The sequence below is a fragment of the Lissotriton helveticus genome, chromosome 3_1 (genome assembly GCF_964261635.1).
Source record: "Lissotriton helveticus chromosome 3_1, aLisHel1.1, whole genome shotgun sequence".
Classification (NCBI taxonomy): domain Eukaryota; kingdom Metazoa; phylum Chordata; class Amphibia; order Caudata; family Salamandridae; genus Lissotriton; species Lissotriton helveticus.
The window spans coordinates 1200432804-1200449580 of NC_136061.1; the positions used below are offsets into that span (position 1 = coordinate 1200432804).

A 16777-nucleotide genomic window follows, 5' to 3' on the forward strand; every position below is an offset into this window, starting at 1 on the left:
CGACATACACAAATCAAAGGCAGTAAGAAAATTAGGCATAACTTTATAATTGATTTCAGCTTTGCGATACACATGTACTTATATTTGTTGGCCGACTCGGTTGACCCACTCATCTGCGCACATTGTGCCGGCAGGCCCCAACGTGCTACAGCAAACATTGCATTACTTGAAATACAGGGCACCGCATAGCGCACCGGCCCACCGAGGTACCTGAACACAGGCATCCTCCAAAATAGTCCACACAGTCCACGTTGCAGGATAGGGCAGTAGAGACAGGACCACCGCAGTTCAGTCCTGTTCCCTGCGCCTACCCTCGGCAGTAGAGTCCAGGACCACCTGCAGATCAGTCCCCTCACCGCCTATCCAATGCACAGTTCCATCGTATCCCCTCTTGGGGTCCATCCAATCGCTGAACCTCCATTGCTGCGCATACCCCCTTTTGGTGTTAACTGTCAGCACACCGCCGCGCTCTGCTTTGCTTTTCTGCTGGGTGGGAGGGTGGTTTCCGACGATCACGCGGCTTCCATGGGTCCAAGGAGACAAAGAGGAGGAGACCCCAAGGACGGCGCCTTATATAAACATATTCATGTAAGTTTCCGTTTCTAAACGTGCGCCCAAACGTCACTGGGGATATGACCATCCAAAATGATCTCCGACGAAAAGGCTCGGTTTCATGGCGCGACTAAGGGCGCCCCTCCTCTAGGCGAGGGGGGCGCCTACTCATAGTATGCGCACAATGAAACACTCAGTCCCCTTCACTTCTGACACCCATCAGTACCCACTGGGCCCAAGAATATTCAGAATCAGTTATGTTGTCCAAGGCGTAGATTTTTATTCACATTAACCACATAAACCTACACAACCACTACGGGATTGGATCAAGCAGCCGCGGGCCGTGGAGGGAGTTACGGTGGGGCAGGGAGGCGGGGAGGGGGAGGGGGAGGGGCAGGGTGGAGGGATCTAAAAACTGGCATATGGATAATTGCAGGTAAGTACACAATTTAAATTCGTAGCGCGCACAGCATCGCATTATGCGATGCAGTGCTTGCTACGAAATTCGTTTTAATAATTAAATTGGGTACTTACCTGCAATTATCCATATGCCAGTTTTTAGGTCCCCCCACCCTGCCCCTCCCCCTCCCCGCCTCCCTGCCCCACCGTAACTCCCTCCACGGCCCACGGCTGGGATTAAGTATTATTTGGATATATATCAATATTCATAGCAACAGAGTAAGAAAATTAGGCATAACTTTATAATTGATTTCAGCTTTGACGCGCCGAAACCAGCCGCGATGTCACACTGAAGCGTAGTTTACAACTTGCATTGCTAGACAACGAAGCAGGAGATACAGGGGAGCGACGCTGACATGCCAACCCTAACCACGCCTTCATCCCGCCGAACACAACACGGCTGCCCCATAACTTCCCAAAAACGATTTCATGCATCCTATACTTGAAGAGCAAGTATCACAAGGAAAACAGATTTGGAACATAATGCAATCGAAAATTTTTATATTATTGTAATTAATTATATTATATATATATATGTTTTTTCAACCATTAAAAGGAATCAAACCTGACCACAACCGACACTAAAGTCCAATGATCACTGCACTGAGCTAAGAGCTCCTTGCAATGCTATGCCAGGCCTCCCTTGACCGACCGTGCCACACGTGTCGCTGTTTCCGACGATCACGCGGCTTCCATGGGTCCAAGGAGACAAAGAGGAGGAGACCCCATGGACGCCACCTTATATAAACATAATAGCAGCCGGCCCCAGCGTTGCCTGGGGCAGAAGGGGGCTGGAGGCAGCATTTCCGGATTGCGGCAGCGTTGCCCGGGGCAGAAGGGGGCTGGGGGCAACATTTCAGGCTTGGGTGTACTCCCGCCCCGGCCCCCGCCCGCCCCGACATTGCCCAGACCGCCTCCCGCCTCGCCTTTGCCTTTGCCTTACCTGAGCCGCCGCTCTTCCCCGCGCTCCGGACTTCACCACCACTCCTGGCTGCTCGTCACCGCTCCTCCCCGCCTGTCGCCATCACGCACGTTGCAGACATCGCTAGGTCGCGGCCAGCGCTACGTCGCGGCCGGCGTTACTTTTAGGGAACTACTTTGTTTTTAAAGTTTAATATTTTAATTTACGTTTTTTATTTTATTTTTTGCAGCCTATGTCCATCTACACACCCTGAGGATTACAACAATGTATTGGGTGTGTGGATTGGCGCTGTGGTTCCCGAGTTTACCTTGCCAAAAGGTTTCTGTTCTCTCTTTATAATAGTAGTATGGATTCATGTAAGTTTCGGTTTCTAAACGTGCGCCCAAACGTCACTGGGGATCTGACCATCAAAAACGAGCCCCTCCGACTAAAAGGCTCGGTTTCATGGCCCGACTAAGGGCGCCCCTCCTCTAGGCGAGGGGGGCGCCTACTTGTCGCAGCGCTGGCGCTCGTCGCAAGGACACACCGACACAGGGGTAAGGTTTGTACGTCTTACTTTATTCCCTGCCAGCCTCACACTGACTTACAGACTAATGGTTTCCTCTGACCTCACTTCCTCTTCCTGCTTGCCTGTCCTGTACCAAACCGGAAGTCAGGCGGGACGATGCTACATCTCCCCTGTTTTGCAAAGTCTTACCTCCTCTATATCTCTTCGACCAGACGTCTAGGTTTCCTTATCAGACGTTGCGGCCGTTCTCTGTGTCTTGGCGCTGGACTGTGGTGATTTGTGATTTCCACCATTCGCGTGGGGCTGTGGTGGCGTGGGTCACTGTTGTCACTCTGATTGGAAGAGTCACTTGAGGGTAAGTTTGACACAGTCTCATGGCAGCCGCGCCGGTTGCATTTTCTGAAGTGTGAGATGTTTCTCGTTATTTGCTTGTGGTCAGCTTTGGCTGTGACCATGGTTCCTTTCCTCTTGGTGACTTGCATAGGAGTGTCGAGGTATCGACTGTCTGCTTTGGATCGCCGATCGCTTCGCACTATCACCCAGTCTCCTTCGTGTATGTTGGAGTCTTTGGCATGTCTGCGTTGATCAGCATATGTCTTCATTCTATGCTTCTTGGTGTGATCGATTTCCACGAGGGTGTTGTGATCAACCGTGACTTTTCGTTGTTGAGGAGTTTCGTTTAGCATGGGCAGTCTCGTCCGAGGTGTTCTTCCTAGCATTACAGTTGCTGGGCACTGATCAGTGGTGTTGTGCGGCTTATTTCGATACGCTCTTAGTACTTCATTTAATGTCTGCTGGATATCTCGGTGAGTCAGTTCTGCTTGCTGGATTGCCCTCTTTAGTGTCCCCATAAATCGCTCCACCATGCCATTTGCCTGTGGCCACAGCGGAGTGATTTTCTGGTGTTTGAAGTTGAGATGGGTTGCAAAGTTTGTAAACTCATGACCGTTGAAGGGAGGTCCATTGTCTGTCTTTACTCGCAGTGGGATGCCCCAGGCTGCAAATATCTCATCAAGCACTGGGATCACGTCGTTGCTCGAGTCGATGATATCAGTTGTGCGAATGGGAAGCGGGAGTATTCGTCCATGGCAACAATGATGTACTGTCCTGATTGTAGTGGGCCGAAGAAGTCGACCGCAATCTGTTGCCATACTCCGTCCGGCAGCTCTGACATTTGTAACGGTGCTGGTGGTTCTTCCCGGCTGACTACTTGGCATGTGATACAGTCTTTCAGAGTTGTCTCGACCATATAATCAAGGGTGGGGAACCAGACTCGTTCTCTCAGAGCTTTCTTGGTTGCATTGATGCCTCTGTGTCCTTCATGTGCCAGGTGGATGACCCCTTGGCGCAGTTTGAGTGGAATCACGATTCTCCCCCCTCTTAAAAGGAGACCATTGTCACTGATGGAGAGTTCCTCGCGCACTCGTTGGAATGCGGCTAGGTCTTGTCGAAGTTGAGCTGATTCGGAGGAGGACTGCTTCACGTCCCTCCAGGAGTTGGAGCGAATGCGGGTCATCACTGCTTGGACGAGGGGGTCAAGTGCGGATGCCTCCTGGATGGCCTCAACAGGAACAGTGGGAGGACACGCAGCGTCGACAACAAAATGGAGATATTCGTCAGCCACAGAAAGTGCAGAACGGGCACCTGCCAGCGGATGTCTTGACATGAAATCAGCCGGGTTTTCAGCTTTACCAGGTTTGTGGATGATGGAGAAAACGGTAGTCTTGGAGGCGCAAGCCCCACCGCTCAATGCGTGGTGGCATTTTCGCATTGGGGTTACCAAAAATTGTAATGAGCGCCTGATGATCTGTAATGATCGTAAAATGCTTGCCATAAACAAAAAGGTGAAAGTGTTCGCACGCCCACACCACAGCTAGGCTTTCCTTCTCCGGCTGGGAGTACGCATTCTCCGTATCCGTTAGACTGCGGCTTGCATAAGCAATGATGTGTCGCTGGTCCGAGTCTTCGCGGTATTGGGCCAGAATGGCACCCAGGCCCACTGGACTGGCGTCTACCGTGATTTCAGTTTTCTTTTTCGTGTCGAAGTACGCCAAGTTGATGGCCGACCCCACGGCATGTTTGATGACGGAGAACGCATGTTGGCACGCGTCCGTCCATTCGAATGGCTGACCTTGGCGAGTAAGTTCCCGCAGCGGGTAGCTGATCGTGGCGTAATCGCGGATGTACCTCGCGCAATAGCTTGCCATGCCAAGGAAGGAACGTAGGTCTGTGACATCTCGGGGTTTCTGAGTGTCGGCCAGGGCCGCTACCTTCTCGGGGTCCGGTCTCATGCCCTCCTTCGAGAAGATGTGTCCATAAAATTTTAAGGTGTCTTTGTGGAATTCACACTTGCTGGCATTGAGTGTTAGGTTTGCCGTCGTCAGTGCATGGCAGACTCTGTCCAGGGCTGTGTCGTGTTCTGTTTGGTCCTTCCCAAATACCAGCAGATCGTCACTGTAGTTGAAGGCATTTGGGATGCCTTGGATGACTCGCCTGATGGCCTCCTGGAAGATCTCGGCGGCCGAGGATATGCGAAAGTTCAGGCGTTTGTAGCGGAATAGGCCTTGGTGCGTGGTGAAAGTCGTGATATATCTCGACTTGTCGTGGAGCTCCAGCTGGTGGTAACCTTTATTAAGGTCAAGCTTGGAGAATACTGTGGCGCCATTTAGTTTGGTAATCATGTCACTGATATGCGGCCCAGGATGGCGTTCCCGCTCGATGGCGGTGTTGGGCGCGCGCATGTCAACACATAGCCTGACCTTGTTGTCTTGCCCCCTTTTAGGAACTACCACGACTGGCGATACCCACGGGGTGGGTCCCGTCGTGCGTTCTATGATGTCTGTTCGAAGGAGATCTTGGAGCTCGTCATCGACGGCTTTTTGTAGATGGAATGGCACCTTCCTATGATGTTGGGCAACGGGTGTCACATTTTCGTTGATGTGAAGTTTTACTTTGAAGTGGTTGAGCTTCCCGAGTCCTTTGAATAGGTTGGGGAATTTCGCAACAATGTCAGGAGTGTCCTCCGTCATGTAGAGGAGTTCTACGAGTTTGAGTCTTTCTGCTGTGGGTAGACTGAGGAGACAGTCTGCCAGATCTGGTCCTTCCACTACATGGATGTAGGCGTCAATTGTCCGGTCCTTGAACGTGAGAGTGGTGCGGAAACGGCCTAAACACGGCAGCGGCTTGCGTGACATCCACGTGAACACACGGACAGCAGCTGGTTCCAATTTGGGCTTGTGTTTCATATTTTGATGTTCTAAAGCACAGATATAATTCAAGGATGCTCCAGAGTCCAGAACAAATTTAGCTGGGTGGTCGCCTATCAGGATGTCGAGTTTTGGATACCGCTTCAGTCGATCCGGGTCTGCAACCATGCATATGTACTCATCACGATCCGGGGTGGTTACCATGCATATGTATTCATCACTGTCTTGTGATGTGGGGGTGCGCGATGGTGACTCACTGGAGGTGTCTCTACGTGACCGATAGGAGTCCGTCACATGACGCCTGGTGCGGTGGCTACTTCCGGAGCGACCTCTTGAGTGATGCGAATAGGCTGACTGCGTGCTGGAGTTGGACGAGCTGGAGGACCTGCTTCCACCCTCTCTTTTATGGCTCGGGCGTGATGACGTGACTCATGTCCTTTGTTCGATGATCTGTGACTTGGTTGCTTGGCTTGACATGCAATCTCAAAGTGATTGTCTCTTCCACAACGGTGGCATCGTTGCCCGATTGCTGGGCATTGTCCTGAGTGTGGGTAGTCCTGCCCGCATCTATAGCAGGTGGGCGTGGCTTTTGCGGACCTCGTGTGTCGCGAGCTTCGACGCGAGGGTTGAGACCTGTGGGGTTTGGAGGTGGACTTGGCATTCTTGGAGGACCTGTGTGCCTGAATGCGCAGAGCGTGGTCTTTGTGGTCCGATGATTTCTGTGTCCCCATCCGCTTCGCGTAGTCCTCCGCCTGGTCATTAATTCTTGTCAGCTCCTCAATTTCGTCTAGTGTGTAAGGTTTTTTTAGGAGTCTCCGGCGCAAGGTTTCAGAGGAGCAGCCGTCAATGATACGGAGTCTCAGGGCGTCTTCCGTTCTGAAGTTGTCGAAGTCGCAGTATCGTGCGAGTCTACGTATGCGCATGATGAAGTCACTCATGCATTCATCTTTCTCCTGCGTGGCAAGATTGAACGTATGGCGCTCATAATCTACGTTGCGTTTGTGGAGAAAACGTCTGTCAAGGGCAGCTTTGGTTTCATCATAGGTAGCTGTTGCAGCGTTGGGTAGTTCTTTGATGATTTGTGCAATGTCTGGACCAATCAGGTTTCTCAAGGCCACAAGTTTTTGCTTATTATCTTGTACTAGGGAGCCGACCATGTAGTCCTCGAAGTCTTCACTCCATGTTTTCCACGATGGGCCCATGCTGTTGCCCGGCGTCAGTGGTAAAGGCTGAGGTTGGCGCATGAATGAGGCTCCAACCGGGTTGTTCGCCATTGCAGGTACGTTGGCTGGGGGAGCTGGGCCTCCTGTGCTGGGAGCTGGGCTTCCTGTACTGGGAGCTGGGCTTCCTGAACTCACTGTGCCTGACGTGCTTGACGCTGTGGTGGCAGTGCCTGAGGAGCTATCAGGGCCTGGATTGGACATCTGCACTTAGCTGGCTCTGAATGGCTGTATAAAGCGTTGTCCAGTGCTTATTGGCGTATTATTGGCTGTACACAGTGTTTATATGTTACTATTCAGCTCCTTGAGCATTAGCGTGTCTTAGTTGCCTCTTTATACTGGCAATGTCCTTATTAGCGAGTGGCGCCTGACTTTAAGATGGCCGCCATGGAGAGAGTGCAGGTTTGTTTGAGGGCGGGCGCCTGACTCCAAGATGGCCGCCGCGCGGGACAGTATGCCTCGTGTCTCTGTCCCTGGGACCAGGTAGACAGCGCGTGAGGGAAGCGGCAGGGTTTGGACTCACCCTCGCTCCTCGCGCTGTATCCTGTTTTGGCTCTTCTCTCCTCGCTCGCGCCTGGGATCGGGTGCTGTTCTCCGGCGCTGCACACTCGGCTGCTCACTTCTCGGCTGCTCACTTCTGGACACGTGGGGGTCGCGCTCTGACATACGCGTCTACCTCCTGGTGCAGCAGTTGGGGTGCTTGGGGTGCCGTTCGAGCACCCGCGCTCTGGTTCCTTCGCGCCTCTCTTCCCTGGGCAGTAGCGGCGAGCGCTTCTCGCCGGCAGCAGTCGGGTGTTTCTTGGCTTCGGCGGTTTTTCTTTCCGCTGCAGGGTTCGGTGGTCGGCCACGTTGGGTGGCTGAGCGATGCTGCTTGTGGGCTTTACAAACATCCCATCCTCGTCGCCATTGTCGCAGCGCTGGCGCTCGTCGCAAGGACACACCGACACAGGGGTAAGGTTTGTACGTCTTACTTTATTCCCTGCCAGCCTCACACTGACTTACAGACTAATGGTTTCCTCTGACCTCACTTCCTCTTCCTGCTTGCCTGTCCTGTACCAAACCGGAAGTCAGGCGGGACGATGCTACACTACTCATTCGCTTAAAACAACTCATCTCAAGTGAGTTCAACCCAAGACCTAAAAACTACTCAAAGTCTACAACTTTGGTGAGGTACACAACCAGTACACCCACCCATACTGCTCATGTCCTCATTTGTGGTGCCAGTGCTGACATTACACGTCACATAATTGATTACATTGCTCGTGACTCCACATATGACATCACCATTACCATGTAAACATGTTGAACATTTTTGCAACAAGTACTTTGAATTCGCGTAGGGGGAGAGAGTTTATTTACAGCCCTTTTCTGTCTCCTCAGTCTACAAATCTCCCCATGACCTAAATCACGTCAGTGATATGTAAGTCCTCCATTAATGTTTCTCTGTTTCTGTTTTATTGAATGTGACCGTGGCCGGTTGAGTTTTCAGAGTCCTATAGAAGGAGGACATATGTCTGTGAGTCACTACTTAGTTAAACAGGTTGATAATTACAGCTCCTAGGCCTGGACCGAGGGGCATTCATTGTCAGGAAGGTTGGTATAATTATTTACAAGCACTTGCACACTGAGGCGCGCCCGCTTGAATATGAGTAGCTCAGAGGCCATGTGCACAGTGGAATTTAGATCGCCTACAAGCCGGGAAATATAAACACACAGACTAAATAATTGATTCAATATACCCAGCAGGCTCAAGAATACTTGGGATGGAATTTGACTAGCTACGTTAAACAGAAATACGTACGGTTCAGACAATTCTATATTCCAATAGGGGCGTTTGAAGGGACTTGGAATAAGGCTCTCAAAGATATTCAGGGATGTCAGCTTTGTGGAATTGGCAAGGAAACTCTTGAACATTTGCTATGCATTTGCCCGAGACTTTTGCCCACACGGAGGTTATATTTACGCCCCATATTTAATAATGCCAAAATAAGAACAACTACAGAGGCTATACGATATTGTTTTAGGCTTACAGGGGAAAGTGCAATCAGAAGGATGGTACAGTTTTTAGAGCATGCTTATTAAATATTACTTGACTAGATGTTTTTTTATTGGATCTGTATATAGATTCAAAGACAGGTATCACGACCTATGTATATCTTTTCTTTTACGATACTACGCATGGTAAATATGTGACTGTTTAATTCTACTTTTATGTATGCCTATTTTCTATTTATTGTAATCAAATGATTAATGCAATAAAGTATGTTTACTACTACTACTGTGTTTCTGGGAAAGGATTAAGGTACACAAGCAACTCCACCTCTAGGAGAGCAGTCCTAGCATATGATTGAATCGTACACATATCAGGGTCTGGCCTAAGAGGCTCTCGCACACAGCCCGACTGGGAACCAAAACGGGCCCTGGCAAAGTGCTCGGCCGGCCCCCCGGGGAGGTGGGTGTTGAGGGTGCGACCGAGCTCTCTGCCAGGACCGTTTTTTGGCCGATTTCGTAACAGGGCCGATTTTGCAGCTATGTTGCAAAAGCGGCCCTGTACCAAAAGCGGCCCTAGCGGCCCAAAACCTGACCCCACCCTTGCGGCCCACCGGGGGATTGCCCGGTGCCCACAACGGCCAGTACGGCCCTGCTCTCGCAGCTGCTTCTTGAAAAAAAAATATGCTGAATTTAAGTCAGGGATGAACATGATTAATTCAAAGATTTTATTTTGGGCTTGGGCTCCAAAATGTTTGAATCTGAATAATTTATTAAACATTTCATAAAACATAAAAAAGGCAGAACCTTGACAAGGTAGGCAGGTATAGCTGCAGGCATGGCTGGCACAGGTAAGAGTGGTTGGGCGGGGTGTGGGGTGAAGTCGACCGAGACGGGATAGGTAAAATTTAATAAAACAATGAATACATCAATTTATTGGATTGCTATGAGCTTCTCGCCCAGCTTAGTTTCCCTGCGATGTGTGCTGTAATGAGTGTGGTACCTAAGAGACAGGCACGCAACACCCATTGGGCTCACGGGGCTTCTTCAGCGCCCCCCCCCCCCCTCGTGTGTGTCAGCCCGGGCTGACGCAGCTTTGCGGGCTGGCGACCATCTAATTTCAGCCGCACCCGAGTTCTTAACAGCTCTTTAAAAGACCATTTACTGGTATATTAGGCTTTTGTTGTGTTTTCACCCCTTCTTACAGTCACTCTGTCTATGGTTGGAAGAATTAGCTCCCCCCCCCCCCCCCCCACGAAATATTTTCAGCCAACCCCTCCCCCCCCCCCACGAAATTAAGCTCTTAATGCCCGCCTGCTAAGAGATATAGCGCTCTCGAGAACTACACAGTGACCACCTAACATGGTCTGACTTGGAACAAAACTCCCAGCCTCACCTCCTACACTGTAAGCAGCAGGTTGGTGCAATATAAACATACAAATATGTGCAAGGACCCGGCCCTATTCACTCAGGGGCTTTCCAAAACTTCCTGAATGCTACTTTTTTATTCCCGACAAAGCTAGAAGGATGTACTGGAAAATTGGCTTCTGCCCAGTTAAATGTGAAATTTAACAGACCCGCCCTCCTAACAAAGGAAGGAAATTGCCCATGCCTCTTATTAAAATATGTAGAGTGAACGGAGAAATGAAACCGAAAGCCACTGCCCTGAAATGATATAAAACGTCCGCGGCACCGGTGTTCAGAGACACACCTTGAGACGCCTTCTCCACGGCAAGTTCTGCTCTTTAGAGCATGTTGATTTGCAAAAATGACTGGTGAATTGCGCAACGTTCCTTTCAAAGGCACGCTCGAAATGTGTGTGTGTGTCTGTTTGTGTATCTTTATTTTTCATACAATAATTGGCCAGCTGGTTTCACTCTTCTGAAAACAATTTCTTAACGTTCATATATTTTTTCATCTGTTTACTGAGTCCATCAAAACAGAAACGTGAGTTCAGCGATGGGAGAAGAAAGATGCATGTGGTGTGTGTAGGAAAGCTCAGTGGGTTCAGCCGCCGCTGCAGAGAAGTGGGTGCAAACTCCAAGGTCACAGCTGTCAGTGTCAACTCATACGATTACACTTCCGGGGTGGAAGAAAAGAGAACTGTTGAGACATCTCACTCTGTAGTGCAGAGTATTTAAAGTGTTAATTCATAACAAAAAAAATCCCTGATCTGTAAACTTGTTCGAACTACAGAACTGTTTAAACAGAAAAGTCGTACAAGTACATTTACACATTTAGGAGGCAGATCCGGCAACTCATTGATTTTTGTTCAGTGACTACACAGAAAGTGCCTTTTGATTAACAGATAGCCCTGCATACAAATAATCAGCATACAATTCGGTAAATGTTTATCCCAACCACCTCCAACTGTTTCGATTAGATTTCATGTACTTGGCTAAAGTGTAGGGGAGATTTAATTTATAGCGCGAACACGACCCGAGGGTATCCGAGCGATTTACATGAGCACCAGTTGCGCTACAGACAGACACGCTCCTTTTAGTTAGGTGCGGGGAAATTACGTGATTTGCCCAGAAGCACAGAACGTTAAGCTTCCCAGCCGAGACTCGAACCTCCCCGCCGCTCTAGCCGTTAGGCCACATGTGATCGATCCAAAGGGTTCCCATTTCCAGTGCTTTCTTTGTAAAACAATAAGTGCTCGTGCCCAAAGCGCTGCTCGCACACCCGTGGCCGGCGCTATAAAATTTCACAGTGACGAATACCAAAATCGGAATCCACATCCACATCAGGGCAGTTTTTTCGCTACCAGACACGCCCAGCCCGTTATCTCACTCTTGTCGGTGGATGCTGTCTGTCTCCCTTTGTGACGGTTTTTTTCTGTTTTGTTCTTCCTGTTTATTTCTCCTTTGTTTTCTTTTCGCTCTGTTACTCCTAGGAAATATCTGACACAGAAAAATACGTACCGGTCCCCAAAATTAAGCGCTGCCCATTTGTTAAGCCTAATATGGATTTTAATTCTTCGATGCGTAAATAGAGCATTGAACAGGTTTACACTAAGCTTGGTATGAAGTTAGAAATTTCCTATGAACAGATCTTTTTTTGTTTGCTGAAAATCCGCTCTGTAGTTTTTGGGACGATTAGGAAAAGGTGTCAGTTGGGCTTCAAAGAGTAAATTGTCGGTGTGGGTAATTCCGGATATTCGGAAACTTTTAGTCAACGTACAGTTCACGATCAGCAGTTTTAATTTCAAATTAATCTGCAGACATCGGAACCGTATGTAAACGGTTTGCTGACCCCCGCCTGCAATTTGCGTGACCGCACAGGTTGGACTTAGTTGTTTTGTCTCTCACTGTTTGACTCCCGGCGGCACGTGATTGGTTGCAACCCTCGTGTCCAACATAAGTTATAACATGGAGTACTACGGTGGGCGAGCCTGGGAAAAAGATGGCGAACTCTTTTGGGACTTAAGGCCCAGATGTAGGTAAAATAGATTTACCGATTTTAAATTACCGAATTTTACCGATTCGGTAATTAAAAATCGGTAAATCTAAGGGGTGGATATGTAGGTATTCCAGATGTGCTGGAATACCGATTCTGAAGAATTCGGTATTTACTGATTCGGTAATGCCCATTCATTCCTATGGGCTTTGAAGCCCATAGGAATGAATGGGCATTACCGATTTGCACAAGGGTGCAGGGGTGTCACTTTGACACCCTCTGGCACCCCCAAAACAGGCTCGGGTGCCATGTGGCAGGCATACATGCCCTAAAGGCAGGTCTGCCTGTGACATGGCATAGGTGTGCATGCACACATGTGCATGCACACCGGAATCGGTATTTTACCATCAAATTGGATTTGATGGTAAAATACCGATTCTGTAAGGCCTCTGGGACTCTGAAGAGTCCCACCTACATCTCGGTGCCTCGGAATCGGAAATTTACCGATTTTTTATTTTACCGAATCGGTAATTTTACCGATTCGTTAAAATAATGCCCCCTACATACCTGTCACCCATATACCGGTCGGTAACGGCCGAAAATACCGATTTTCGGCCGTTACCGACCGACTTACATCTGGCCCCAGGTTCGGTCCCCCAGGCATAGAGGCTGGAGGGATGGCTCTGCTTGAACTCGGACCCCACAACATGCCCTAAAGGTTCAGGAGCCACAAGGCCTGTGGAAGGCTGACGCCCTGACACACGGAGGCTGCTGGAAACAGCCAATGGCCATAGTACGCGCACAATGAAACACTCAGTCCCCTTCACTTCTGACACCCCTCAGCGCCCACTGGGCCCAAGAATATTCAGAATCGGTTATGTTGTCCAAGGCGTAGATTTTTATTCACATTAATCTTATAAATCTACACAAGCACTACGGGATTGGAATAAGTATTATATGGATATATATCAATTTTCATAGCAACAGACATTGCGACATACACAAATCAAAGGCAGTAAGAAAATTAGGCATAACTTTATAATTGATTTCAGCTTTGCGATACACATGTACTTATATTTGTTGGCCGACTCAGTCGACCCACTCAGCTGCGCACATTGTGCCAGCAGGCCTCAACGCGCTACAGCAAACATTGCATTACTTGAAATACAGGGCACATCATAGAGCACCGGCCCACCGAGGTACCAGAACACAGGCATCCTCCAAAATAGTCCACACAGTCCATGTTGCAGGATAGGGCAGTAGAGACAGGACCACCGCAGGTCAGTCCCGTTCCCTGCGCCTACCCTCGGCAGTCGAGTGCAGGACCACCTGCAGATCAGTCCCCTCACCGCCTATCCAATGCACAGTTCCATCGTATCCCCTCTTTGGGTCCATCCAATCGCTGAACCTCCATTGCTGCGCATGCCCCCTTTTGGTGTTAACTGTCAGCACACCGCCGCGCTCTGCCTTGCTTTTCTGCCGGGTGGGAGGGTGGTTTCCGACGATCACGCGGCTTCCATGGGTCCAAGGAGACAAAGAGGAGGAGACCCCAAGGACGGCGGCTTATATAAACATACTAGCAGCCCGCCCCGACGTCGTCCGGGGGCAATGAGGCTTTAGGGCCAACCGCCCGCCCCATCCCCCGCCTGCCCCGACATTGTCCGTGTCCCGGAGCCGGAGCCTTACCTCAGCCGCCGTTCTTCAGGGCCAACCGCCCGCCCCGGCCCCCTCCCGCCCCGACATTGTCCGTGTCCTGGAGCCTTACCTGAGCCGCTGCTCCTCCCCGTGCTCCTGACTTCACCGCCGCTCCTCGCCGCTCGTCACCGCATCTCCCCGCCTGTCCTCCTCTCCTCCCCACCTGTCCGCCGCTCCACCCCGCGCTCATGTCGTCCGCTCCTCCTCGTCAGCACGCACGTCGCGGCAAGCGCTACGTCGCGGCCGGTGCTACTTCCAGGGGACTATTTTTTTTTATGTTAAATTTTTTAAATAACGTTTAATTTTTACTTTATATAGCCTATGTCCATCTGCACACCCTGACAATTCCAAAGATGTATCGGGTGTGTGGATTGGCGCTGTGGTTCCCGAGTTTACCCGCCTCAAAGCTTCAAAGTTCTTCGTTTATTATAGTAGTATAGATTCATGTAAGTTTCAGTTTCTAAATGTGCGCCCAAACGTCACTGGGGATCTGACCATCCAAAATGATCTCCTCCGACGAAAAGGCTTGGTTTCATGGCGCGACTAAGGGCGCCCCTCCTCTAGGCGAGAGGGGCGCCTACTCATAGTACGCGCACAATGAAACACTCAGTCCCCTTCACTTCGGACACCCATCAGCACCCACTGGGCCCAAGAATATTCAGAATCAGTTATGTTGTCCAAGGCGTAGATTTTTATTCACATTAATCATATAAACCTACACAACCACTACGGGATTGGATTAAGTATTATTTGGATATATATCAATAATCATAGCAACAGAGTAAGAAAATTAGGCATAACTTTATAATTGATTTCAGCTTTGATGCGCCGAAACCAGCCGCGATGCCACACTGAAGCGTAGAGTTTACAACTTGCATTGCTAGACAACGAAGCAGGAGATACCGGGGAGCGGCGCTGACACGCCAACCCTAACCACTCCTTCATCCCGCCGAACACAACATGGCTGCCCCATAACTTCCCAAAAACGATTTCATGCATCCTATACTTGAAGAGCAAGTATCACAAGGAAAACAGATTTGGAACATAATGCAATTGAAAAATGTTATATTATTGTAATTAATTATATTATATATATATTTTTTCAACCATTAAAAGGAATCAAACCCGACCACAACCAACACTAAAGTCCAACGATCACTGCACTGAGCTAAGAGCTCCTTGCAATGCTATGTCAGGCCTCCCTAGACCGACCGTGCCACACGCGTCGCTGTTTCCGACGATCACGCGGCTTCCATGGGTCCAAGGAGATGCCGCCTTATATAAACATATTCATGTAAGTTTGGGTTTCTAAACGTGCGCCCAAACGTCACTGGGGATCTGACCATCAAAAATGAGCCCCTCCGACTAAAAGGCTCGGTTTCAAGGCGCGACTAAGGGCGCCCCTCCTCTAGGCGAGGGGGGCGCCTACTCATTCGCTTAAAACAACTCATCTTAAGTGAGTTCAACCCAAGACCTAAAAACTACTCAAAGTCTCCAACTTTGGTGAGGTACACAACCAGTAAACCCACCCATACTGCTCATGGCCTCATTTGTGGTGCCAGTGCTGACATTACACGTCACATAATTGATTACATTGCTCGTGACTCCACATATGACATCACCATTACCATGTAAACATGTTGAACATTTTTGCAACAAGTACTTTAAATTCGCGTAGGGGAAGAGAGTTTATTCACAGCCCTTTTCTGTCTCCTCAGTCTACAAATCTCCCCATGACCTAAATCACGTCAGTGATATGTAAGTCCTCCATTAATGTTTCTCTGTTTCTGTTTTATTGAATGCGACCGTGGCCGGTTGAGTTTTCAGAGCGCTAAAGGAGGAGGACATATGTCTGTGAGTCACTACTTAGTTAAACAGGTTGATAATTACGGCTCCTAGACCTGGACCGAGGGGCATTCATTGGCAGGAAGGTTGGTATAATTATTTACAAGCACTTGCATACTGAGGCGCGCCCGCTTGAACATGAGTACCTCAGAGGCCATGCGCAATTGGGTGACGGTGACAGAACTAAGTATCAGATATCTGAACATTCGGGTAAGAGGGTACATGAGACTAGGAAAACATCCCGTCAGAAGGTCTTTAATGATTCTTAGAATTTGAAGTGCAGATAAATATATTCTACACATTGTCCGTTCGATACACTGAGAGCTGACTTGAACCAGAATCACAGATTCGTGATTCACTAGCCCAACTCGCCGCTTGAAGCTTCCCTAAGCCCCTCCCCCCACAGTTGTGGCTCTCCCTGAGGTACTAGCATCATACCTGATCACTGTCCTGGCCACCCTGACCTCCCATAAGAACAATCATTACTACACTATATTATGGGTGTTGGTCTCTAGCCACTGGAAGCAGGCACTAATTAAACTTCACTCAATGGTACTGATTGGGTTGACTTCAGAAGCATGAAAAGCCGAGTGGACCTGCCAGGATTCAAACCAGTGGTCTTCAAGTTATACAATGTCTACAGTAAGGGCCTCATTCATGGGGATTTGGCGCAGGGCAGAGCGGCAAGTCACCTTGCTGCGCTGCCCTACATGAAAGGGCAGGAATGCACTGTATTCATTCAATACGCTGCATTCCTGTCCTTTCCCCCTGTGCTGTCGCAGTTTCGGCAGCCTGGTGCCAAACTCTGGCACCCTAGCACCATGTGTTGTAGGTAGGATTGTTTTTGTGCAGGAAGGGGCACCTTACTGCATGGAAACAATCGATAGAGGCATTTTCCTCCTTCTGTGTGTGTGCAGCACATATAGAAAGAGGAAAAAATGAGGAGAAAGGAAGATATTTCTCCTCATTACGCCTGCCCTGG

The 16777-nt window shown here is 49.4% G+C and overlaps 1 long non-coding RNA gene across 2 annotated transcripts in view; it reads left to right on the forward strand.

Moving 5' to 3' along the window:
- The window catches only part of LOC144823370 (uncharacterized), a 438528-nt gene that overhangs the window by 395858 nt on the left and 25893 nt on the right, over positions 1-16777 (forward strand). Inside the window, exon 1 of one of the 2 annotated variants that reach the window (XR_013608773.1) lies at positions 10458-10587. The exons of the other annotated variant lie outside the window; for it this stretch is intronic. This is a non-coding gene — a long non-coding RNA (uncharacterized LOC144823370). Of the gene's footprint in view, positions 1-10457; positions 10588-16777 lie in introns of those variants that run through there. 2 annotated transcript variants of the gene reach the window in all.